Source organism: Haemaphysalis longicornis, unplaced genomic scaffold (genome assembly GCF_048455015.1).
Source record: "Haemaphysalis longicornis isolate Haplotype H1 unplaced genomic scaffold, Haemaphysalis longicornis Haplotype H1 scaffold_6, whole genome shotgun sequence".
Classification (NCBI taxonomy): Eukaryota; Metazoa; Arthropoda; class Arachnida; order Ixodida; family Ixodidae; genus Haemaphysalis; species Haemaphysalis longicornis.
The window spans coordinates 159,009,182-159,035,522 of NW_027526407.1; the positions used below are offsets into that span (position 1 = coordinate 159,009,182).

At 46.7% G+C, this 26,341-nt stretch overlaps 1 protein-coding gene across 3 annotated transcripts in view; it reads right to left on the reverse strand.

Annotated features, from left to right (window-relative positions):
- Window positions 1-26,341, reverse strand: part of LOC144141229 (uncharacterized) — a 321,032-nt gene that overhangs the window by 117,269 nt on the left and 177,422 nt on the right. The gene's annotated exons all lie outside the window — the stretch shown is intronic.

The window sequence follows — 26,341 nt, forward strand, 5'->3', positions numbered from 1 at the left end:
ATGTTATCTAAACCGGCACGCAACGCGCCACTTATGACTGTTCGCACTTCCAACGACGGCTTTTCGTACAAAGGTTGGACGTAAACTCTGTGGGCCTGCTCTCTACGGCATGCCAAGGAATGAGGCACACTGTGGTTGCGTGAAAGAACTCTTTACTTACATCTTCCAACGCGCTGTCGCCCGTCCGGGCATACCAGGCATACACACACACACCATCACCAGAACACTCTGTCCGTCCCGAGTCCGAGTCTCCGCGCGCGGTTCTTCTTCACCACCATGGCACCGCCCGCTCCTACACGTTCCCTCGCGCCATCACTCGGGCACCCGCCTCTCCCAAGTCTTGCGGCCCCGTAGCCGCACGGCAGGCGAGGAGAACAAGGGAAGGGAGCTCACGGCGAGGGGCTCCGGGCAACACCCTCTAGGCCAGAAGGTGTGCCAAGGCGCTCCCCACAACTCTCGCAGGAGATCCTCGTGCGCATGCGCGGCTCCTCGCCAGGACACGCAGCGAATCATGCACTGAAAACCATGCCTGTTTTTTTAAGATGAAAACCATGCGCACTTTTGTTCGTATATTTGAAATCAACTTGATAGAACTTAAGTAGGCGTATGTGTTCTCGCAATTACTCAGCACTACCCGCTGTCCTGTCTCGGATAGCGTTACAGAGTTTGAAATAGGGAGCGGGAATTTAGAAACAAACGTATTGTCATGAGCGCCAAAAACTGACCGCCTGCTTCTCTGTGCTCTGTTCAAGATTCTACATTCTCTCCAATTCCGTCTTCCACTGATTCGGCAGTGCTTTTGAATGACAATCTGAACTACCCCGCGCGTATCAGAACCACCGTACTGCTACATCTTCAGCACTCGCGCGCGTTTCTCGATCGTACAGTTGAGTAATGAGCTTTGGATTATTCAAGTAACTGTTGATATATTAAAATTATTATGGAGTTTAACACGATGATGCCACCCCCTGGCTATCAGGCGCGCCGTGTTGGAGGGCACCGGTGTAATTTTGACCACCTTGAGTGAGGCCAGGGAATTCGGGGGAAAGGAACGTACTCGAGTGGCGCAGGGCAAGAGCGGTTCGAGGTAAATGGGAGCGGACTTCGTACTTCAGTGGACCTGAGTCGGCTGTCGTTGTTCATGACGATGATGGCGATTGCGAGGATCTTGAACGTGCGCTGAAATCTTTCGTTTGGTGACATATCGATGGTGTTTACACATAGGAATTTAGATGCAGAAGTCCACACCTACGTCTCAGAGACAAGGCGCCTACCCTGCTAGCCGCTCTTCGTGAGTTTATTTGAGCTCTACGCAGACAAAACAAAAGCCTTTTCTTCCCAATTCCCGCACAGACTTTTCTTGCAGAATCCGGCATAGTGCGCACTTTTCTTCTACAAATACCTGTTTTTTTTAGCGATTATTCTAAAAAAATCTTTAGTTTCCCAAATTGGGCACATTAGAACCCAATAAAGCTCTCGATCCTGGCCAATCCACCTAGTGGGTATGCACCACACACAAAGGAACAACAACAACAACCACTCAGCACGCGGGGATTTTCGCCTCGACCCGAAAAGCAATGGCCTGGATCCGACCCGCGTCCTTCGATTCAGCGGCGAAATGCCTTCTGAACTGAACTCGGTGGTCCAGTTCTGAAGTAGGCCTCGCCTGTTAGAAAGTGCTCCTACAAATCTCACAGCGGTGCTATTGATAAACTACGGAAAGACGATAGTCGACTAGCGCCCCTGGCAAGTTGATGCCTTCCTTCTCTTTCGCGCTCACCTCTTATGCTGTTCCTCCCCCGTCGCATTCCTTCGAAGATAACACGCTAGAGGTTTGCTCTATTCAATTCAGATTTGCCGCGTTCCCCTGCTTTCAGTCGGGTGCCTCGATGCCAGCGCTGCCGTACGGCGGAGATGCGCGTGAATCGAGGCACCCTACTACAACGTTTGAAGAACCACGTTGCCCTACCCAACGAGCGTTCCAAGCGGAACGTGGAGCATATATAATCAAACCTTTCGTTGCTATTGCCGTTTGATTGTTTAAATGCAGCCAGGTAGCGCGGGCAAAAGCAGGCGACGGTTTTCTGCAGTTGAAGTAGGATTTCATTTGCTATCGCAAAAACCAAACATACATGTATGTTTTAATAAAGGAACACTGCAAATATCCCTCGTGTATTATATTTCTGCCTTATATTTGCGTACAGTCTTGTTCTTGATGAACAATATTGAGAAGTATGAACGTTTAAACCGAACTTAGACGCTTCGATTTGGCTGTGAGTATATAAGACTATGGCGCAGCTTTTATTTCACTTTGGCCGGGTGGCTGAATCGAGTCACAGATAGACAGCCTGACGTACAGACCGACCAAAATTTCTGCGTTGAAGTGGCCTAAGAAAGACTATCGTCTTTAATATACCGTTCTTCATCCTTTGACACCGGTTCCCTCCCGAGAATTGCGCTGCCGACGCAGGAGAATTGAACGACGTGTGTCCTGCCTTAGACAGGCTTGGCGAAATAAACCTCACCCCGACTCGGCGGCAGTGGCGGCACGAAGAAACCGAGTCTAAGCCTGTGCTCTGTTTTTCACAGTCGGGTGCATCGACCTTGGCGTATCGTCGGAGCCCACGGCTTGAAGTCTCTTTCGCACCGCCCTGTCTTGCGAACAACAGGCCGGAACTAGGGCAGCCTGCATGCATCCGTGGCTCTGATCATCCACTTTTCTGGATAAAGACTCCTCGTCCTGACATCGTGGCATTAGGCTGCAGTGACAGCCCAAACATACCGGAGCTAAGCCTGTACTTGGTTGATCGCAAGGTGGCACAATTCTGTTTGGCTGCTTTATTTTTAGCGCGCAATATGACCTCTGCTGCTGCCACCTGGAGTGCTACCACTCCTGGTGTGTTTACCATGTCCACCTCTGGTTGTATATCTTGTACAGTGATATAAAATTATGCTCTGTAAAATTCCACGGAAATGAATTAAGGTTGATAGTTTGGCAAGTTGGTAGGAGTTGATGATTTAAATTAAGCGCGAAGTACAAGACACGAAAGGAAGATGAACAAGATGTGCGCTGACTCTCAACTGAAATTTTTTTCATCTAGTTATTCTTTTTTAAGCAGTAAGCAAGATGAGTTCCACGCATGCACAAGGAAATAGCGGAACACACAAAGAAACATTCAAGAGAAATATACATAAACTAGTAACTCATAAACAGCATGATCTATCGGGCATGATCTAATCGCCGTAATGACTTTTCCGAGAAGCTAATTTCTGCTAGTCTCAGGGCTAAAGAGGGCTTACTGATACGCGCCGCCTTCAGCCGGTATCTTCTTCTCGGTATCGTTGCCACTGATGGCGGGACATACAGTCTTGTCATTCGGTACTGGCTCTGGAACTATGCTCACAGCTGTAAGCACACAATATGTTTATTGTTTAAATAGAACAACTTGTCGAATAAATTTTCAGTTGATTTTGATTTGATTGTAGGGTTTAACTCGCCGACGCAACGCAGGCGATCAGGCGCGCCATAGTGTAGGGCTCCGGATTAATTTTGACCACCTGGGGATCTTAACGTGCACCAAAATCTCGTACACACAGGCGTTTTTGCTTTTTGCCTCCATCAGAAAACCGGCCGCCGCGGCCGGCAATCGAACCCGCAAACTCGTGCTTAGCAGCGCAACACCATAGCCATTGAGCCACCGCAGCGGGTAAATTTTCAGTTGAGGGTCAGCGCTCGTCTTGTTTAGTTTCATTTTTTGTCTTGCGCTTTGTGCTCAATTGATACCATGTAAGAAAATGTTTTTTTTTCTGTGTAGCTGATCTGTAACCTAGCGAGGCATTTCGTGGAGATCCCGAGTTCACCTTTCTAATTTAATAGCTTTACGTCTTTACGTCTTTACGAAAAAAGCTTTACGTCTAGCTTGTAAAGTGCCCTATCGCAGCCATACCACTGAATTATTTAGGAGATACCAAATAATTCAGGTTCCATCAATGTATGATTATAAATTATGTCGTTCATATAAACTAGGTATATTGAAAAATAATGATGCCGTCACCAGCATAGCAAATTTAAAGAAAAACATCCCGGCATATAATGTACGCCATCCTGAAGTGTGGCATGTCGCTAAATGCAGAACTAATTGCGGAAATCAAATGTTAAAATTTCAATTACCTACAGTTTTAAACCGTATAGTAATGTCAGCAAACATTGACGTATCCTCTATATTGTTAAAAGAACTCCGCCTAATGTTTGTATAATGATGTGTTGTGGAAACGTGTACTTGTATCTTATTTTTTTTGTGTTCAAATGACAATGCAAAACCTCAATGTGTTTTTCTATGAAGGCTTGTAATGCTTAGCCGCATGCTTTGTACGCCGCCCCGTGCTGCAGGGGGTCAGGGCCTCTCAAGCTGTTTCCACAGCTTTTACCTGTCCTCCTCGTAACATTTTATTGCTGCGGAATAAATTTCAATTCAATAATGTGCCCGATTCACAGCAAAGCAGTGAAAAAGAAAAAGGCGCAGCCTCCACTAGTGGTGCAAAGCTGGACAAACAGCAGAGGTTTCGGCCCCTCTCTGTTAGTCGGATACCACACTGCTGCATTTCACACTTACTTACAAATTTTCCGTTGAAAGTTCTTCATGACATGGCCAGTCCAGATGGTTTAGTACGGAGTCTTTCACATGTCTGCCAAAGTGGACCGGGTAAGCATGCGCTGGAACCAGCTGCCAAGTACAAAGTCAACGCCCACGCTACGAACACAAAAGAAATGCTGCGCGCCCGGAATGCGATGAAAATTAGCAGTGGCTTAGCTCCGCTATAGCAGGGTATGCGTAGCGTGAGCTAAGGTTCAGCTGGTTATTCTTAGGTTTCCTGGTTGTCTAGGATTAGCTGATAAATATGCTTACTGCTGATAAAATGATTTCTATTCCAATTCAATCCAGTCCAGTCCAGTCACTGCTCCTCGCGCATGAGCAGCACGGCTCTCCAGGAGCCACGCGAAACGGCTATCAAATGGCTCCAGTGCAGTGACAGATTTGGCTACTGCGCAACGGAGCTGACAGCCGGGCACGCGCCGGCGCCAGTGCGTCTGCCGCGGCTATGACGTCACTCCTCTGGAATGCGCAGACTGGCGGATGTGTAGACCCAATTTTCTACAGACCCGTACTACAATTGTATTTCAAATACAATTTCAGATCCAATCCAATCCAATCAAATCCAATCAAAATCAAATGTATTTCAGATCCAATGCAATCCAATCCAAATCCAATCAAATGCAAGCCAAGCCAATCCAATTGAAATTCAATTCAATCTCATGCTCTTCGCGCTTGCGCAGTACGGTCCTTCACGGCCCACGCGAAACTGCTGAAACTCGGCCAGTGTAGCGTTTGGTACAATAGCGCAATCGCATAGGCCCCGGTTTCATAACGCGAGGGGCGCAAGGTCTAATTCTACCACGGGAAGCGCTTTTTTCTTTCCTGCACATTTTATTGTTCTCGCCGCTGCTAAACGCACAACCCTCGGAACTTTAGGTGGCCAGTGGTTCGGTTGGTGGTTTCACGGCGTAATGGTTCCGGGTTAGATTGCCGGGACCACTCTAACCAGATATTATTTTTTAGGCTTCGAGGTTTCTTGTTGAGATGGACGGGTTTGTCTCGACTTCAACAGCTGTTCTATTAAAACCAAATTAGTGCTTGGTAATGGGCATGCCATATTTGTAAGTAAGTCTTTGAAGAAACGAAAGGAGTACCAACAGGTGGGTCCACTCCACAGCCTCTGCGGATGAGGGGGCCCAAATTATAGCACTTTTTCCTACCATTCGTCAATAGATAAGTGTGCCCATGCGCCTCAAAGAAAGAGTGACCAGAAGAGTGACCACAAACTAAGGCGCCATGAAGACACAATACGACTTTATTTTAATTTTACAGAATCAGCCTTTACCAGTTCGCTCAGCTCTATAATAGCCACGGCAGGCATTTTTAACAACTAATGTTTGGGTTTGGGCTAGTTGGTTCATATTTAAACTTGGAAACAGCGCTTTAAACGAGGACAGCGAAGAAGAAGCGCTGTCTAGTGTCTGTGCTAGTCTGTGGCTTCTTCTTCGCTGTCCTCGTTTGAAGCGCTGTTTCCCAGTTTAAATTTTTAACAAACACAAACCTAGGAATGCCAAAGAAACTGGTGAAGCTTCCACTAAGTTGCTGAAGGCTTGAACCACAGCGAAGCTGCAAGATTTCTCTCTACGTGAGCACTGAATGAGACATCACCATGCATTTGTAGAAGTTTCCAATTGTTTATTTATCCGTTGCGTCGTCGCTATGCTCTGTGCTGGTAAGTAGTCATCATCGCTATCGCCGTGTTTAATTCCAACATTGCATGGGTGGTAGCGGTTGACGGCAGCTGGGGCGCAGCGCCGCCGCGTACGTGGACGACTCATGCCGGGCGTTGCTGGAGTCACGTCAAGGTAACGTGGAGCAGGTGTTGCCCCCAGCTGTGGCGTTGTTGGTTGCTAGGTAACGGGAGGTGTTCCTCACAGTCTTCGCCATTTTTTTTTTATAAAGCCACTGCGCGAGCCCAGGACGCTGGGCGGTATCCGCGGGGCACGAGCTCACGAGCGCTCGGCATTTTCTTAGTATTTTTAATGCTTCGGGCCTTACACGCCACAATACGGCCAGCTACAAGAACTCTGCTGTTAAAGAGAAGCCGTGACCTTTCAAGTCCACATCTTAAAGGGACCCTGCAACACTTTCGATAAATGCTTTCACTCTTTCTTTTGCGTCTGCAAGCACTGCGAAAGCTATAGTTTTCTCCTGCACGGAGCTGCACTGCTTGATTTTCTCGTCGCAGCAGATACGTCTTACGTGCGTGCTTTTTTTGTGCTTTTTTTAAGTTCCTACCAAATGAGTTCATTGCTGCAACTTAAGGAAAACCGCCCAACATCCGCTACGTGGCCTTAATGACGTAATTCGAGCAGTTGAAGAACGCCAAGACCGGGAAAGATAGAAAAATCTTTGGAGGGAGTTTGCAAGTTGATTGATTTGATTGTAAGGTTTAACGCGCCGACGCAACGCCAGCGATGAGGGGCGCCGTAGTGGAGGGCTCCGGATTAATTTTGAACACCTGGGGATCTTTAACATGCGCCGAAATCTCGTACACACGGGCGTTTCTGCTTTCGCCTCCATCAGAAAAGCGGCCGCCCCAGCCGGGAATCGAACACGCGACCTCGTGCTCAGCAGCGCGACCCCTTAGCCACTTAGCCACCGCGGTGGGTGAGTTTGCAAGTTATCTGGTGGCCATAGAGCAGTAATATTTTGCTGAGGTACTTTGCGAGCCCCTATTTTAAGTACTTTGTGTGCTGGGTGGCTACATTCTGCAAGCATTTAAGATTTCGAAAAAAAGTTGAAAGAACACTAAAAACAGCGCAGGGACGAGGACGGAAGAAGTGACAAACTAGAGCGTCAAGCCTTAGTAAGTTGAAAGAAGTGCTCCAGGGTCCCTTTATGCCACACAAGCGTAGCTGTCTTTCCTGTGTCACGGAAATTAAAAATTGCTGCTGCTAGTTTTGCGCTTTCTTTAGACAGCTAAGTGTAGCACGCAAACTGCAACATGTAACCAGTCCGTTTCAAAACGCTCCTATCGAACGCTATGCTCTCGTACATCCTAAGACCCCAGCGTGGATGTCATAGGCAAGTTTTCTCCACAAGCTCCATTATTTCTCTGAAGTTCGCAATAAAATCAGTGTTATTGGCAGCAGGAAAAACCAGTCTTTTAAAAACCAAGCTTTTTTTGCCCGATGCTTTCATGGGACGAACTGTGGTAACGCCGTCGCAGAGACAATGAGAGGGTATAAACTAACGAGGAGGAGAGCAAGCGCCAAGCACACATGCCGCAAAATCAAGGAATGCTTGAACGAGACGCTTATATAAGCACAGTTTCTATAATTATGCTACTCAATATGGGTCCAAGCTTTATGCTTCTCAACATTTCTGAGCAAAAAGAAGACATGAGTGATATTTGAGAGAAGACATCAATAAATAGGCTACATTTGCATTGTTCTTTTAAATAAAATGCATGGCTGCCTAATTTTTGCGATAGCAAATAATAAATACGCTGTTAAAAAACAAAAACCGCTCGCGGCACCCCCCCCCCCACCCTTTCTCGCCCCCGTGGCAGTGTTCCAAGTGCAAAAGTAACAAAAAGTTTCAGTAGATGGCGTAGCTGTGAAACACGGTAAAAATGAATGGGCATGCACGGGTATCGATATGCTGGCTATGATAAGTTATAGAGAGCGAGAGAACGCCAGGCAGCTTGGCAATTAAATTCAGCGTTTGTGACGTTAAGCCAGTGAATCTGGGTGAATTTTTAATGAACTAAAGTTGTATTTTTCTTCATGTCCCTTTTAGCTGGTGCGTGGATACCGACAAAACGGCGATTGGTATCATTAAATGTGTGAAAATTCAATTTCGAACCACTGAGGCTGCAGCAAATCGTATTTCAACGCTAGGAGAAAGCTCGAGACATAAACGACTGGAGCATGCGAATGGCATGCGAGTTATCTTCACGAGTACTCGTTAGGACCGGTTTGGCTTCGTTCGCTGGTCGGAGAAGGTTCATGACGTGCGACTGGCGAGCCAGATACAATCGTCCGGTCGGTGAGATCATCGTGCAACTGCAGGCAATGAGAGCCCGGAGGTATGATCATAGTGACGTCGCTGGGAAAGTTTTTTTCAAAGCTTCCAGGAGGGGTTAGTGGCAGTTTTATGTATTTTATAGGGAGCAGTGCGACACGCCGTCGCGCGGTCTCCGTCGACCCGCGGGCTCTCTGCCGACAATAGACACCTTGTAGACACATGTTGCCTGCGGCACCAACAGCATGGGCGAGCGGGTTCGTCGGTGCTAAACATGACCACACCGAATTACTGAACATATAGGCTGCAATGTGTAACATAATAGCGCTATTCATTTTTACTTCAAGTTGATAAATGTTTTCTTTTCGTGCTCGGATTTCTCCTGCACACACCTAAATCAGCCGAAATAGGCCTAAGCAGCGAGGCCACCATGGACCGAAAACAGTGGGCGGAGCGACGCCGACGACGCATCGCACGCGCACTTTGGAGCATGTGTCTGAAATTCGCGCGTACGACTAGTCGTGGTGATCGTCGTAACGATCAGTCATATGCGAATCGCGTGCACCAGTCGTCTACATGTTTCCCGCTTAACGAAGCTTTCCGTAGTTCATCAGCAAACCGCTACGGGCCGCTGTCAGTTTTCTTTTTCTCCGGGTGCTGCGGATTATTTAAGCGTCTAGGCTTCCACGGCATAGTCAAATCAAAGAATGAATGGTGCGAAATTCCCCACTCGTCACGTATAACAGTCAGAAAATGCACTTTAAAGCCACTTAAAGGAGCCCTGAGGTTGATGGTAAAGTGGTTTTCCTTGTGTCAGAAATCTACTCTCAAGATTTGTAGAGGCAAGTCCAGAAAATAGTACGGATATTCGCTTCTGCTAACAAAAGCTGTTATTTCGTAAAGGCAGGACTATTTGTTTCCTCGGTGACTTGCGATGACGTAGCAGTGCGAGGTAAAACACACATTTTGGGGTTTACCGCGTTAGTTCGCTTCTATGTCCTCGATTTTTGACGGCTACGCTCACGGCCACATTTGTTGGCAGCGTTTAGTTATCTTGGTTTCTTTAGCAAGTGGGCCGCACATTGGACGACGACGCTTTCTGGCTTGGCAAGCATTCGCACGCGTTACATCGAGATGATGAGGTTGCTTACCGGACGTTCCGGAGTTTGGGAGGGAGGTATTGTGTGACCGACAGACAAAATAAAGGGCTATAAAAGAAAATAAAAGACCAATGCGTACCACATACGTATCACGGGTGTCGCCAATTAAAGCTAAACAAACTGGACCGATGGTAAAACAGTTTTTACGAGACAGGAAAAGAAGAAAGAAGAGAGATCTATCACGCAAAACCCAGCAAGGGAGGGGAGGCCATCAGCGGTATTTTTTTTTATCTAATATGTGAAAGCTCGGTTATGAATAAATATGTCGCTCTTCATATATGTGTTCTTGATGTGGAAACATATATGCAGTTTAAGTGCTTCCTCGACGCTGCTTCCTCGATGATGCTTCCTCATGCTCAATGTTGACTCCTCTTGATCAGTTGATCTTTTTTTCGTCTTCGTCCTTTGCCATAATCCGATGTGCATCTTCCCCTGTCCTGCTGTCCCTTGTGCCCTGGTAGACCTTCGGACATATATATAGATTATAATGAGGCTCCAAAAAGGATTGTAAAATATACTGCCTCTGCCGGTACCACTTGCGTATAACCAGCCTTTGCCAATTGTGAAATAAATGAATAGGCCAAACGGCAAGAGAGGTTTGAATCACCCGAAAGTGGAAATAAAATAAAGTGGGAAAAATGCTACTAAGCGACACCACAGCCAGGAGAGCGGGCCCGGGGAGACTCCCCTGATCTCCCCTGGGAAGTAGCAGGAAGGGTTGGGATGAGGGAAAGGGAAGTGGGAGAAGAGAAGGGGTTATGGGAAATAGGAAGGGATTGGGGACAGCGGTCTTTTGTTCTGATCCTTGATGTCCGACTCCTTTTCAGGACTGAGTTGACTCAGAGAGGGCGTCAGACAGTGCCAATATTGCCAATCTTGCGGCCCCTGCACGGGGTAACCGCTACCCTTTGGGCTTGTGAGCTTTGCCCCGACCGTCGGAGACAGGAAAGTCAGCCTAGCATGAGGGCTGGAAGCGTAGTTCCTCCCAAACCCTCGGATCTGCTGCCGGAGTTTACTCACGGTACACAGTCGATTCGGACAGGGGGACTTGACTTCACAAGCGCGAGAGGTAGCGCGAAGGTTTACTAACAGGCACGAGTTCTACAGTCGCCACATAGCTCCCTGCGCCGTCGAAGTGTAAACTCACATCTTCATTGCAGCAAAAGCATTGCGCTCGGCGCGTCATGGTTAGTACAACCATACAATTAATCTTGGTTGATGTCATTTATTCTATTATTTATTTATTTATTTCCAATACTGTTAGCCCTTGCGGGCTGTTACAGAGGAGGGAGGAAAATAATTTTCCACAAACATGTAACACCTGTTCCGCGATAAACAAGCAATGAATTCAAAGAACACACAATGACAGCTTACCCTCAAATGATTCAGTCGTGGGTGCGTCAATAAATACATCTGCATCAAGGTTGTTCTACTCAACTATACTTTTTACAAGAAAAGAAAATTTGAAGACATCAACGCGCGGCACATACGGCATCCCAGCATGAGAGTGACCTGTTTGTGGCGACACTCGCGCTGGGGCGTACAAGTATAGCCTGGAATCCAAGTTGAATTTATTATTATACAGTTGGTACAAGAATTTCAGCCTAGCTATTTTTCTGCGCGCTGAGAGTTCGGGCAAACCGGCACGAGATAATAGTGCAGATACAGACTGCGTTCTGCGGTACGCACCGAAGATAAACCTTGCGGCTAGCCTTTGAATCCGTTCAAATTTGTTTATCAAACCCACTTGGTGCGGATCCCACACTATACTAGCGTACTCCAGTGTAGGTCGTATAATTGATTAGTACGCCTTGAGCTTGACCTCAGGTGTAGCATTTTTTAACTTTCGCCTTAACAGACCGAGTTTGCGTAGAGCAGATCCGCATATGTTATCAATGTGCTCGTTACAGTTCAAATTGTTCGTTATTGTGACCCCGAGACACTTACGCTTACTGGCATGCTGAAGTGGAATATTATTTATTGTGTAAGTAAAAGGCTTACACAATAAATTTTTTTAAGACTAAGAATAAGTAATTATTCTTGCTAATACTGAGCAAGAGTGCGACAAATGACAATTTTATTCGGATCGGCGAACAATATTGCCTCCCCTACTCGTGCTAAGCCTCTTCCGCCAAGAGTGGTTCAGGTGCTGGGAAAGTTTTTTTACGCCTCTACAATCGTTCTGGGCAAGTTAGTGTGGGGGTCAGCGCAATTATTACAATGTATTTTACTTATATTATGCCGAAATATTTGGCGGAGCTGTGAATTCCGACTGCCGTTATGTGGTGCATATTGTTCGTACTAAATAGACCCATTGACACCGTTCTCTCTTTTTTTTAAAGCTCTACGGAAGGCGTCTACGGATTTTTGAAAGAAAATTACTGTATTGTACCGTAGCAATTTCAAGCGCAAGTGAACAGTTCTTGGCGACAAAGTTTGTGTCATTTTCGTTTAAACTAACTCGTTCGATGTCGCTGCTTGCATTACGGCGGCCGGCAATCTGCCAACGAATCGCTAAAACATGCCCTTTTGTTTGCAGCGGTAAACGGAAACTACTGTTTCCGGTAATACCATAAACCTTAAAAATTGTAGAGAACTCTAGGCTACACGGTATGCTCAGAAGGCCGAGCACATCCAACCAACTTCTTCTACGATCATAACTTAATGGGAAGCGATGGAATGAAACGCATTGGCACGAATGGTCGTTGCCACAACCAGAGGCTGCGCATACGTCTGCCGCCCTAACAGAAACAATGTCGAGGCTACGCTCAGAACAGAGAATCACTGAAGAGGGTGCGAAGAATGGTTTCGGGTACAGCAGCTAGGAAAACATAAATGAAAGCGATGAAACTCTTGTGCTAGAAACAGCGGGCTGAGCGACGCGCTTCGTTGCTCCTTCTCTCTCTGCATCCTTCCACCAAGAACAGGTGGGCGTTGAGCCGGCTTGCTATTGCTTTACACTCCGGTGTAACACAAATATCTGCCACTGTATAAACGCAAACACACCTTCCAGGTGTTCCTGTAACTTTCGTGTGTTTGAACGCTCGTGAGAAACTGTTTGAATCAGGCTTGGACTACTACGTCACGGAATTACTTCAGCAAATCGCCGTTGTGTGGTGATCATACCGACCCCAGAAAAAGAGCCCACTGCGGGGATCCTTTAACATCGTTTTGTAAAACAATATTTTCCCTTCTGGAAAAACACTTGCTAGCTAGCGGGTTCCCTCAGCTTACGTGCACAAATAATACACTTGTCCAAAAAAAGCAACCAAATGTCTTAAGTGACTCGGAGATCGGCAAACGCCTCAGTGAGGCCTCATTTTATGGTAATAATGACGATGATGGTCCTTAGTGACCAGCATACAGCCAACCAGGGTATCGGCCAATCATCAGTTGCAGCAATCATTTCTATCGAATGGACACCGCGAATATATATCCATAGAACCAAATGCCCTCCAAAACACCAAGAAAGACCGTTACTGTTTTATTTCAGTACTATCTTTGTCTGTAAGAAGAAATGGCTGCGAAAGCTGTTAACTACGCGATCCAAAGCTCAGTCAATGGCTCTAGTCTCCACGGCAGTCGATAAGCTTGTTGCGCACTTGATGTGGCTGGCAACCTATCGGCCCTTCTTTATCCAGAATTCCATGGGTGCGCCTCCGTGCCATCCTCCTTTCCAGCTCTGTTTACGACTTTCAGTCCTCAACGGCCCCTTCTGCTCGCTGCCATATTACTATGCGTGAAAGCGAGCTCCCGCGCCTCCTTTTTCTGCACCCGGCCGCTGTCTGTGAATTAATGTCCGTTCGGATATGCCTCCCGCCGTGTCCTCGCATCTTTCCTTTGTCCACCGTTTTTAGAAGTGCTGGTGCGAGTGATGATAATGAAAGGAACAAGAAGAAAATGTGGCGAAATGGGCTTCGGGCGAGCATTTTATTAGACCGCGCACCCGGCCCGACGCACGGTCGACTGCGGCCAGGGATTCTCTCTAAGCGATATTCTCAGCGCCATATTTCCTGGCTCGTCGCCATTTCTTTTCGCCTGCGGCACTGCAGCGTGGCTGGGTTTGCGCGCGAGGGGAAACGAAGCGGAAAAGGGAGTCGCTGGATTTGTGGGTGCATTCACGCGGCTGCGCTTCTGCGGTGCATCTTCCTGGCGTGAGATACCGTAAGCGACGCTGCGTCGTCTTCTTTTTTTATTTTTCGGCGCTGCAGTGGGTGTTAAGAAACGACCCAAGCTTAACAAGTTCAGATGACAGGAGGCGGAGTTTTCTAAAACAGGTTGCGTTTTCAGAGTTACAACGAGCCTACTTAGGAACACCTAACTTAATTTGCATACTGGTTCTCAACTTTTCCGTTTGCAACTGACATTTGAGCATTTCATTAAGACCTGCTCATGCATGGATAGCCGAAAGTTCCTGATGCAGCTAAGTTGGAGCGCATTGAAGCATTCGAATAAGAACATTCCGACGTGTGGCTCAGCAAGTAAATATTTCTCTTTTAGTGTAATTTCATTCTCACTTTTACCTTATTTTGTTTCTTCAGACAAAATTGGGTAATTTACCAAGAGCCGCTCATTTTCGAGTCTCACGTAAGTCGCTAGTACTGGTATAATTCATGTGAATAAAATATTTCAAACGCTTGAAATTGCCTTATTGCATGCACTTAGGTGAAAATGCGCGAACAAAATACTTTTTTAAAATCCTCTACCGAAATACGCAGGCATGGAGGCAATATTTAAGTTGAACATATGCTTCCATTGGCATCCTTTTTTAAGCAGCAGGCAATGCAAAAACACTGGGTATTTTTGGGCTTTTAGCGCTTTTTCACAGTATAGTCCTTAAGAACGTCCATCCTGGAATGCATATTGAGCAGTTTGATTAAATATTCAATTTCAATGCAACATAAACTTCGTTTGTTTAACAAGAAAAGGACCAGAGGGTAAAAAATGCTGGTTGGAAATAATCAGCTTGCCGAGGCTCACAAGGAAACATTAGGGTGACGTCACTTATATAAGTCGTCTTTGACGATGTTTTTGTTTAGAAACCTCCGCCACTTCTAATTAAAAGTGATTGGCTTCGAGGAAAAAGAAGTACGTATTTCTTAACGTACTCGCTAGGTCATTGAGCATTGTATAAGCCCGATAGGCCTTGCCTTATTTAGTGGAATAAGATAGCGAATTGGGCGAGTTGGAGTGCGTATATGATGGTCCGCGCGGACGAAAACCGGACAAGAAGAGTAAGAACGACACAAGCGCAGCCTAGCAACTGAAGTTTTATTAGAAAAAAAAACACGCGTTATACAGGAAAAAAGTGAGATAAAAACCACAAACTGCTCAAAAACCTTACGTTACGCAATGACTTAAACACCCGACTTACCTAAGAAGACAACCTCACCACCCGTAAGCGAAATTGACAGATGGCTCACGCAAGTGTCACCGCTCTTTATAATCTTATAAGCTTCGGTTATTTCCCGCACTTGCTGGCTCTTGCTTCTCATCATCACGATTGTCCGATTAAACTGCCGAGCGCAGCCGCACTCTCTGCAGTGACGGGACAAGTGCGAGGATGGCACGCCCTTCATGGAAGCGGCATGTTCTCTTAGGCGGACGTTTAGGCATCGTCCCGTCTGGCCGATATACTTGCCACCGCAGGGAAGCAGCGGAATTGAGTACAGGACTGCAGAAGAGCAGTTGGGGAGACATTTTTCGTGCTTTATGGTGCACTTTTCACTACCTGCAACCTTCTGCCGATACCGACACATGCTGGCCAGATTCTTGCCTGCACGAAAGACGACATTGACGTAATAATGTCTCGTAATCTTTTTCATGCGGTGCGAGACATAATGCACATACGGAATACCAGTGATTTTTCTTCGCCTATCCGGGAGTGTTTCCGCTGCATCCTGGCCAGAGAATTGTTCTTGCTTCCATCGATTCAGCAATCGTTGCGACACGGAAGCAAGAGCCAAGCACGGCAAACCTGCCACTTCCCATGTGGCAATTTTGCGCGAAAAACTTTCGTGCACAAAATGAGCACATGACTTCTTTAGCGCTGAGCCGAGATACGAAGTGGACAACCCGTTTTTTAGAATCTCGGAATGTGCGGAATAAAAATTTAACAAGGGTTTTACAGATCCGGGGGAATATGAGCAGCACACATGACCCTTCTGAAACTGCAGAGACAAGCCTAGGAATTGTAGTGCGTCATTTTTTGGAACTTCAGATGTGAAAGTCAGGTCTCTGCCCCTTCGTTTAAACATTTTTGAAACCTCGATCATAGACCGGGTGAAATGCACACGGTCCACAAAAACTAAATAGTCATCCACATATCTAAACACATGTGGTGCGAGGCCTTCGAAGTCTAGTTCTAAGGCTCTGCCAACTTTTGCCAAAAAAATGTTAATAAGTGCTTGGGCCACCCTTCAGCCGATACAAACCCCAGACTTTTGCACAAGGAGCCGTAACTGTAAACAACTGTAGAGCACAAATAACACCCTAATAGCCGTAGAAAGCCTTCCACAGAAATTTCAGCATTGTTTCTGAAAGTAACTTCGTCGTTATACTCAAGAATGGTTTCTTTAACGCAAGTCATCGAGTGCTCGTTGGGCAATGAATAGAACAACTCCTGTATGTCCACACTGAATGCGTAACACTTTGCGGGGTTTTGTTCGGCCAATAGAGTCACCACCTTCTCCGAGTTACGCACAAGGAACGGGTCAACACTGTTGAGTGTTTCCAAACGCTTTTGTAAAAAAACCCGAAACAACGTGCTGCCATGAATTGCGCTCAGTTCTGATGGCTCGGAAAGGAATGCTAGCCTTGTGAGTCTTTGCTGTGAAAAAAATCTGGAGTTCAAATCCCTTGGCCGATTTCACTCCTGAATGCAGACATTCCAGAGTTAAGTCAGCAAGGAGTGCAAGGGCGCGGCTCTTTATACTGGTAGCTTTTTAAGATACAGGCTTGAGGATTTTCTCCACTGGCTCCATAGCTTTACTATCGAACATTCCCTGAGGGATGGCAACAAACACCCTTCTTATTCTGAAACAACAGCACGAAGGCCATTGTCGACGAGCCAGTAAACTAGGCCCCGAAATCGTCTTATCTACGGTTCTCCTCATTGCAAGAACAGACTGCTTTATACAATGCAAACTTTCCGATTCATGTACATTACGTGAGACTTCGCGTACAAGAGAGACCTTTTCAACAGGGGTAAGCCAAGGTTCAAAACAACGTTTCGAGTCCACACAAAGAACACGCTCAAAACGCTCAGGTACCCGACAGTTGTTCTATTCATTGTCCCACGAGCACTTGATGACTTGCATTAAAGAAACAATTCTTGATGATAACGACGAATTTACTTTCAGAAACAATGCGGAAATTTCTGTGGAAGGCTTTCTAGAGCTATTATGGTGTTATTTGCCCTCTACAGGTGTTTCTTTCGGGACAGGGCTCTTTGTGCAAAGGTCTGGGGTTTGTATCGGCTCTAGGGTGGCCCCAGCACTTAGTAACATTTTTCTGGCAAACGTTGACAGAGGCTTACAACTAGACAACGAAGGCCTCACTCCACATGTCTTTAGATATGCGGAGGACTATTTGGTGTTTGTTGACAGTGTACATTTTACCCGGTCTATGATCGAGGTTTTGAAAACTTTCAAATCAGAAGTTGCAAGAAATGATGTACTACAATTCCTAGACTTGTCTCTGCAGTTTCAGAAGGATCATGTTTGCTGGTCATATTTCCCCCGATCTGTAAAACCCTTGTTAAATTTTTATTCCGCACATTCTAAGATTGTAAAAAACGGGTTGGACACTTCGAGTCTCGGCTCAGCGCTAAAGAAGTCATGTGCTCATGTTGTGCACGAAAGGTTTTCGCGCCAAATTGCAAGATGGAAAGCGGCAAGTTTCCCCTGCTTGGCTCTTGCTTCCGTGTCACAACAATTGCTGAATCGACGGAAGCAAGAACCATTCTCTGGCCAGGATGCAGCGGAAACGCTCCCGGATAGGCGAAGAAAAATCGCTGTTATTCCTAATCTGCATTCTGTCTCGCACCGCATGAAAAACATTGCCAGCCAATATGACGTCAATGTCGTCTTTCGTGCAGGCAAGAATCTGGCGAGCATGTGTCGGTATCGGCAGAAGGTTGCCGGAAAAAGGAGCAGCTAGTGGTGGTGAAAAGTGCACCATAAAGCACGAAAAATGTCTCCCCAACTGCTCTTCTGCAGTCCTGTACTCAATTCCGCTGCTTCCCTGCGGTGGCAAGTATATCGGCCAGACGGGACGATGCCTAAACGTCCGCCTAAGAGAACATGCCGCTTCACTGAAGGGCGTGCCATTCTCGCACTTGTCCCGTCACTGCAAAGAGTGAGGCTGCGCTCGGCAGTTTATTCGGACAATCGTGATGATCACAAATGCAGAGAACCCTTATACATACATACAGAACCCTCCTCATACAAATGCAGAGAACCCTTTTTAAAGATTTCGCCCTGCGACGCCGCTAAAGGGCGCCATTACTTTTTACAAATGACACGACTGACGAGCCAAAAAGGCGTACACGGTGATGTCCACGTCTAGCGAAACTGTTCTTCCAAACGGATTCAGATTTCATGTCGCATTGTAATTACGGTGTTCGAGGTGAATATTGCTGAAAATTTTTAAAATTCTACCATGGGGAGAGTAAAAAACAGCGAAATGGTTTTTAAATACTTTTTTATCGCACGCCATTTGAGATATTCAACTGCTTTTTGTTGAGCTAGGTAACTTACTCAGGTAGCTAAACACTGTTCTACAACATTATTCCATGGCACCTACCCAATAGAAGCAAGGAAAAGTTCCGAAAAACAAGCAAATACCTTAATGAGCACACAGCCAGTTGATATATCGCATTCGTTTTTGCTTGAAAATGCTGCCCATACAATTGCCCAATAATCAATTTCAGGATTTTGTCCTAACATGCGGATAAGAAGGCAAGCGAGGTTATTTAATACACAATCCTCTCGACATAGAATTCAGTTAAATTTTCCCGAGTTCGCGTAGCGCTCGCCATCTGTTAAGAATTTCTGCAACCACGCGCATGCAGTCGGAGCCCTGTCATTTATCATAAATCTGAAATGAAGACGGACCCGTAAAAAGCGCAAACGGTAGCGCTCGCCATCTGTTGGGACTTTTGGAACCTCGCGCCTTCCGTAGGGAGCCCGTGTTACTTATTATAAAACAGTACCGATAAGCATCGTTCATATCGGCTGAGATAGCATTACCCATGAGGAAGAATGCCCCTAATTCAGTCGTCCTCCATCGTGTGTTCCCAGCGCAATCTCCTGCCGCATTTAAGTTGTGTTTACAACCTGTCACTCTTCCTCATATCATATTAAGAGTGCAAGCAAAACAACCTCCCCCTTCTTCCATCCACTCTTCCCAGCCATGAGCTGTGGGACATCCTGGTGCCTACCAGCGATCTTGATGTCCAGACAATTCTTCCTCCTGAGCAAAGGGTGCCCGCTTATGACATGTTTTCCTGGAATAGGGAACCACTCCCAATTCACCGGCTCGATAAAACGCTTTTTACTCACTGACTCACTCGCTCGAGCGCACCATCTCGGTGCAATTTTTTTGCGAGAGTTTCAGTAAAACTCGAGTGCCAGTCGTTTCACATTACCACGACGGGACTGTGGTTTGAGCTCCTGTATTAACAGCAGGCAGGAGCTCCTGAGTGTGTACCACTTCACGATGAGCTAGCCAAATATGACAACTATCAAATAAACGAACACCTGTTATACCATTAGTTTCATTATTATAATGGCCTACCCGGGCACCGCCGGGTACTACTGCTAGTAAGATTATAAAGAGCGGGGACACGTGCGTGAGCCATCCGTCAATTTCGCTTATGGATGATGAGGTTGTCTTCCTAGACAAGTCGGGTGTTTGAGTGATTCTGCGACTTAAGATTTTTGAGCCGTTTGTTGTTTTTATGTAACTTTTTTTCCTATATAACACGTGTTTTTTTCTAATAAAAGTTCAGTTGCTAGACAGCGCTTGTGTCATCCTTACTCTTCTTGACCGGTTTTCGTCTGCGCTTATTTAGTGGCCCACACCTATTTTTTGAAATGCTATATCTGCATTCTTAGTGCCATTTTTTTCTCAATGGCTGTTCGTAGCTTCGCGGAACTGTGAGGTCACCGCAGTGCTCAAAGAGTAGCGAAACGTCAGCCGTATACCACTTCACCTATCAGAAATGTTAACCATGCACGCTTTGTTAATGCGCCAGTAGTCTTTATGTTCTTTTTTCTGCGAAAGCAGGAACTTAGTTATGGAATGGACTCGGAAAAAGACTTTTTCCGCAACATTCCCAAGTGATGACGTTACGTGTGCACCATGACGAAAGCTGAACAGGGTAACAAGTTGTCAATAGTGGACTGATGGCCTAGTTGGCGTTTTTACATCCTGTAGGAAGTGCGCACGTGAAAGAGGACACAGAAAAGACACAGGCACAGCGCTGCGCCCCTGTTTAGCCTGTGCGCTGTGTAAGAGGCTCTGTGCACGAAGAAAGGTTTCAGAAATAGCTTACACTACCTATGTCGTGTAGAAAATATAGTTATTTTTTTGGCTGTAGCACAGGTTAATCGGTGCTAATAGATGAGCGTTTTTTTACCACACCGTGAACGTTCTAGCGGTGTTTGTGTTATAGGCGTTCTGTGCGCAACTTGTCTCCTATTGCAGTAACCGAAACGTGCGTCCGAAAAACATGCCACTTTTTGCAAATAATAATATGAGAAGGCTATATCTTATAATCATGTAATATATCATAATATGATATAATCATATTATAATCATATCTCAGATCTCATACAATTGATTTTTAAAATTTTGTAACAAATTTTTTCACTTCATCACTTCATTAAGCGCCTGACGTCGACCGCTCTCAGACCGGAGCTGGGATATCTGCCCCCAAGAGAGTAGGTCTCAGAGCCCCAGCCTGCTGAAATCTGTAGGCCTCGCTCGTATGAGAGTACAGGAGGTGTACACAACGCTGTTGAAAAACACTTGCGAGGGACCAATTAACGCGATTCACATTCCAAAAGTAGGCAGTGGTCTATCAAGAAGAGGGGTGACAAAGACGCACCGCCTCTCCGGAATTATTTGCCGCCCGTCAAGACGGGGTATCGAAGATGTTTATTGTTCGGAGTCAAGGATATGAATATATGCAGAATATTTGAGCCAATTCATTCTGCCGTTCGGTAGGTTCAGACAGGGGCTCCAGAACGTATTTTAAAGTTCTCGGGACAGCGCGAGGTAAAGACGCGTACGAGATTTAAACAAGAGGCGCTGACTATAGCAACTTGAGCTTGTGGCACGAACAAATACTTATACGTAGAATTCTGTTGCAACAAACGAGGGAAAGACAGAACAGGGCAGAAATACATATACATTTGGAGACTTGACTAGTATTCCCTCAGGATTACCAGCTGAATATTATACAATTTATTTTTTCGTAAGCAGCATAGAAGGTTCCCGACGCACGTTTCTATGGGGGAGGTTACCATATCCGCTACATTAGTGCTGTCACGTAGTACGGGACGACGCAGGACTCTTCAAGGAACAAAGCTTATTGGAGCGAACTTGTGTCGATTCAACTTGTGCCGATCAATCTGGTTTATTTATGCTTGTCGTCCCTAAAAGCGATGGTATCGGTTTTGAAGTCGTAGGTTTGTAGTACAGCGACCGCGCATTTTATTGAGCACACTGGGGCACAATTTGGCTTTTGTGGAGCTGCGTCATCACCCTGTAATGACGTAGGTCATTAGAGAGCATCGACGTCAATACAGGGTCATTACAGGGATAAAGGGTCACGTAATTACGTGACCCTCACCCTTCTGATAGCACGTCACATGAAGTGAGGGGCAGTGTTAAGTATGTGTCTCCTCTACGTGAGATTTTGTCTCCTCTTAACCTCATGTCATCTGGGCAAATGAGTTTCTCTCAATGCTAAAGCAATAAAATAGGGCGAAAAAGCCACCGCTCAAGGATTTCCTTCAGGAAACGGTTGTTACGGCATCGACCCCTGTAAGAGCGAAACAGCTTCCATGCCACTGTCATTAAGGTTGCTATAGCGCGGAGGTTTCCACAGCACGCACTTAAGCTCTACAGTAGGGAAAGGCGGCCGTTTACCGCAAGTGAGCAGCAGATGAAGTGCGAGCGCGGAAAAACGCAGCTGGGCGAGCGAAGCGACATCTACCGTCATGGTGAAGCGAAGCGCGAAGAAGCAACGACAACCAGTAGCAACAAATACCACGCGACGGAGTGTTACTAACACTTCCGTCCCATCGTATTTGTTCCTCCCATGGTTGTCATTGTTTCTTCGCGCTTCGTTTCACCGTGAACCCTTACCAACTCGCCAGCTTTCTTTGTTACTTCAGGAAATCCCCCATCGTCGTCAATACTCCCGACCCATTGCCGCAGTAACGAGCCCCGGCGCAACGCGAAAGGGACAGATCGAAGCCATTCGAAAGCGTAAGACAGAAACGGATCGCGAAGTCTCAAGCGGTAAGCGCACGAAGCTCTTCAAGAACGCGGGGCGGAAGGAACGCGTCTCAGGCGCTAAGTTGCACAAGAATTCGTTCGCATTCAGGACTAGAAATGCATCGGTGTCCTTCTGGGGGTTTTCAATTATAACCCAACCAGTTAATGAATCGTGCCAGGTGCAGAATTCTCGGCTGGGCCGACGCGGGGGTCAGTACGCGAGGCACACAGCGTGACCGGGGCGCTTGCTGTGCCCGTGACGCAGGTAACTTCTCACGTGCTAGGCCTCCCTTCCCTGCACCTGGCGCCGTCTTGTGCGTGCTTGTCGCCCGGGAGACGGAGAGGGGGAGGGGGAAATGAACACTGTGCCGCTATGCGGCCGCCGGCCCCGCCGTCGGTGGTCGCAGCTTCTTGGAGGAAGGGGGTCGAGAAAGAAAGGCTCTCCTGGGCCGCGGTTATTTCTGGCAGCCGCGTGACACATTCGAACAGAGGGGCCGTCTAAGAAAAGCCCCGCGCGCCCCTACCTTTCTCCCCTTGAGGTTTGCACCATGTCGCGGCTGCGAGTGCCAAGGCCGCCGAGCGCTCGATTAACCTCGCCTGGCCTCGCTCGCGGGGAGGCCACACCTGGCCGAAAGGAGGGTCGGCGGGCACCTCAGCAGAACTTGTACGAAGAACTTCCACTTCGTGTCTTCAACCTGGCTCTTTTTTATGTACGCGCTCGATGTTGGCCCAGTACCTTATTGGTTTTTTGTGGCCAGACCGCGTATTTCCCGACCCAGTAGTCACTACGGGGTCACAAAGACATTGAAAAACTTGTCGGTTTAATACGACGTATTAAAGCCACCACTTTTTCAATGTATTTCTTTTTACGAACTACAGACGACTGGAATGATCTTCCTCACGACGTGGTAACCACGTCCTGCCCATCAACGTTTTTGAACAAATTGTCTACTTATTTTCCACAATGAAAGACTTGTAGCAAATAAAAAATTACATTGTCAGCCCACCCCTTTTGTATTGCCCCTCGAGGGTTTTTTGAGAATATAGAGTGATGTGATATGATGTGGTTTTCTGGAAACAAAAGGATGGCTGCCACAAGAAAAAAGACACGCAAAGAACGAGTTGACTGCTACGGACAAACGGTTCACTGGCATACAACAGGCGTGCACAAAGTGGTAATTCTACTTATCGTAACTCTCGCCAGAAATATAATGTTCACGGCTGATACGCGGAAAGGGTAATCCGACTCTGCCTTATGTGACCACGGTATTGATCCTTGGTAATGCCGTCCTTGTTCCATCAGCGCCGTATTAAGCTTAGCGCATGTCTATGACCTCCTGGCTAGTTCCAGTTGATGGTTACCAATCTTTGAGTCTTCTTTTGTATATACCTGCTCATTTCTGGCAGCTTTGAAGGTGCTTGGTGGTGTTTTGCACTACTACTCCCACGGCTAGTAGGCTCAGCTAGCAACTATTACGCACTCGACAAAAGCCGGATTTAAGTTGATTTTTCAGGCGCAGTTCACCAATGATGTGTCATAGGGGGAAAGCTCACTCAAAGTGGCTTTGTGAGAGTAAAGAAATGAAGGGAAGGAATCACCTCTCCCTGTCCCGCTGCTTTAGCCATGGGGTTCGCGGCACCGTCCGACATTTCCTTCAATACGAAAAACTAGCCTCCTACGCAAGATACACTTCGGGTAGTATGGTGGCAAAACTGCCGAACCCATGAAGAGTACAGGAGAAGGATGATAAGACTATATAGAGGCAATCGGGAACAAAAACAGGCGATTCGTTCAAAATACAGGAAAAATACACCTTCATTACGCTGTCGGCTTGAGTACTATAAATAACCTGCTCACTATTCTTTTTTCTTTTTTTACCTTTAACTCACTCTGGTGCAGCGCGAAATTAATGCTTGGTGTAGATGGAGCAGTCGTGAAAACCGCGTTTTTTTCATTCCTTACGATAGCAAATAAAATCCCGTCTTCTTTATATGATGATAGGCGGAGCGACTATATTAGTCTACTCATGTGTCCCCTTCTTACCACAAAATTTGGCGTTTTGCCGAAGGATACGGTCCCCTGGGCCCGCCGTCGCTGCATACGCCCATGCTGTTGACTCTTACAAGGTTATTACGGGCGAGCAATAAGATGGGATTAAAACGTGCGATATAAACGCTTCGGTGGGACGCCAGGGAGCGATATTATATGTCGACATTACCAGGCTTAGGAATGAATGAATGAATAAATGAATTAGCGAATATTTGAATGAATGAATGAATGAATGAATGAATGAATGAATGAATGAATGAATGAATTAATGTATCTTCTGAGGGAGCGGGTATGCCCTAATGGGAAAAGATGGTAAAAGAAGGATAATTAAGGACGGAACAACATTCATTCATTCATTCATTCATTCATTCATTCATTCATTCATTCATTCATTCATTCGTTTGTTCGTTCGTTCTTTCATTCAATACATAAGTAGAACGGTATACGTAATGAACCCAGGGCGGTGGCAAAGTGGCTATGGCGTTGTGCTGCTAAGCCCAAGGACGGGGAATCGATTCCCGGCCACGGCGGCCGCTTTTCTAATGGAGGCGAAAAGCAAAGACGCCCGTGTGTTCGAGATTTCGGCGCACGTTAACGATCCGCAGTTGATCGAAATTATTCCGGAGCCGTCCATTACGACGCGCCTCGCCGCCGTTGTAGCACCGGCGCGTTAAATTCCGGAATCAATCAACCTATAAGAAATGAGAGAAGCACGGAAGATGACTCACTTCTTCACATTTAGGCCCTTCTTATCAAATCCCTCTCGATGGTGAGGGCCATACAGTGGGCCCTTTGGGTAGATTCAATCGCTGAAGCTTCGGACTCGTGAGGACTTGCGAAGGCTTGTGTGTTTCACGGGTATCTCCAGTTCCGGGTAAGACCACGGTATATCGTCGATGGTCGGCGTTTTCCTCCGGCAGTGATGGTAGACCAGCGTATTGTTCTGAATTCACAGTATTTGTGCGTGTGTGCGCGTGCGTGTGCGTGCGTGCGTGTGCGCTTGTGCGCGTGTGCACGTATGCGCGTGTGCGCGTGTGCACGTGTGCGTGTGCGCGTGTGCGCGTGTGCGTGTGTGTGTGTGTGTGCGTGTTTGTGCGTGTTTGTGGGTGTTTGTGTGTGTGTGCGTGTGCGCGTGCGTGGGCCCGTGCGCGTGTGTACGTGTGTGCGTGTGTGCGTATGTGTGTGTATGTGTGTGCACGTGCGTGCGCGCCTGTGCGTGTGTGCGTGTGTGCATGTGTGTGCGTGCGTGCGTACGTGTGCGTGTGTTGACTTTGTATACCCAAACCGGCTGCATTCTAAGCAGAGGTGGCGCAGAGGGAGACTGCTTTGGTGAAGAGCACTTGAGCTGCTCTTGTAATTAAAATGTAGTACAAAAATAAGTTCTTGAGGATGAAGGTATGGATGCTTATTACCGGCTGCACCCTTCTGTCGTGTGAAGCTCGGAAGCAACCGTTTTACCCCTTACAAATAAAAGTTATTTGCTCCATTTCTAGCACATTTTCCGAAATCCGCATTCGCCCCCCATGGATTACAATTTTCCTTCCTGACTAGCCCGCCAGGGGCATACTTGAGATACAACCGCCGTAATGGAAAAGTTTCCACGGGAAGCAAAAATGGTGCAGTAACCTGAAACACCCAACTCCAGGAACTAACATCCGTTAGCCCCGCGCACGCGAAATAATTAGGCCAGAGGAATAATATAGAGGAAAAAGGGGAGTACCGTAACAGTTGAAGAAACTTTGCGCCCGCTTTACGTTGAACAGCTTCGAAAACTACATTCTCGCACCTTCAAAACGCGGCACACGAGATGAATATGCCACGGTAACTATCAACGCAAAGTGAAACAATAGAATATATTTTTCTCCACCATTAGGCCTGTAAAGAGAACTCAATCATGCACAAACCACAATCCTACACTGCGTTCAGTTTTGTGCTTGATCAATCACTCACTCTTTTTTGTTATCCGCGCGTACGACCTCCTTATCAGAAAAGAAATC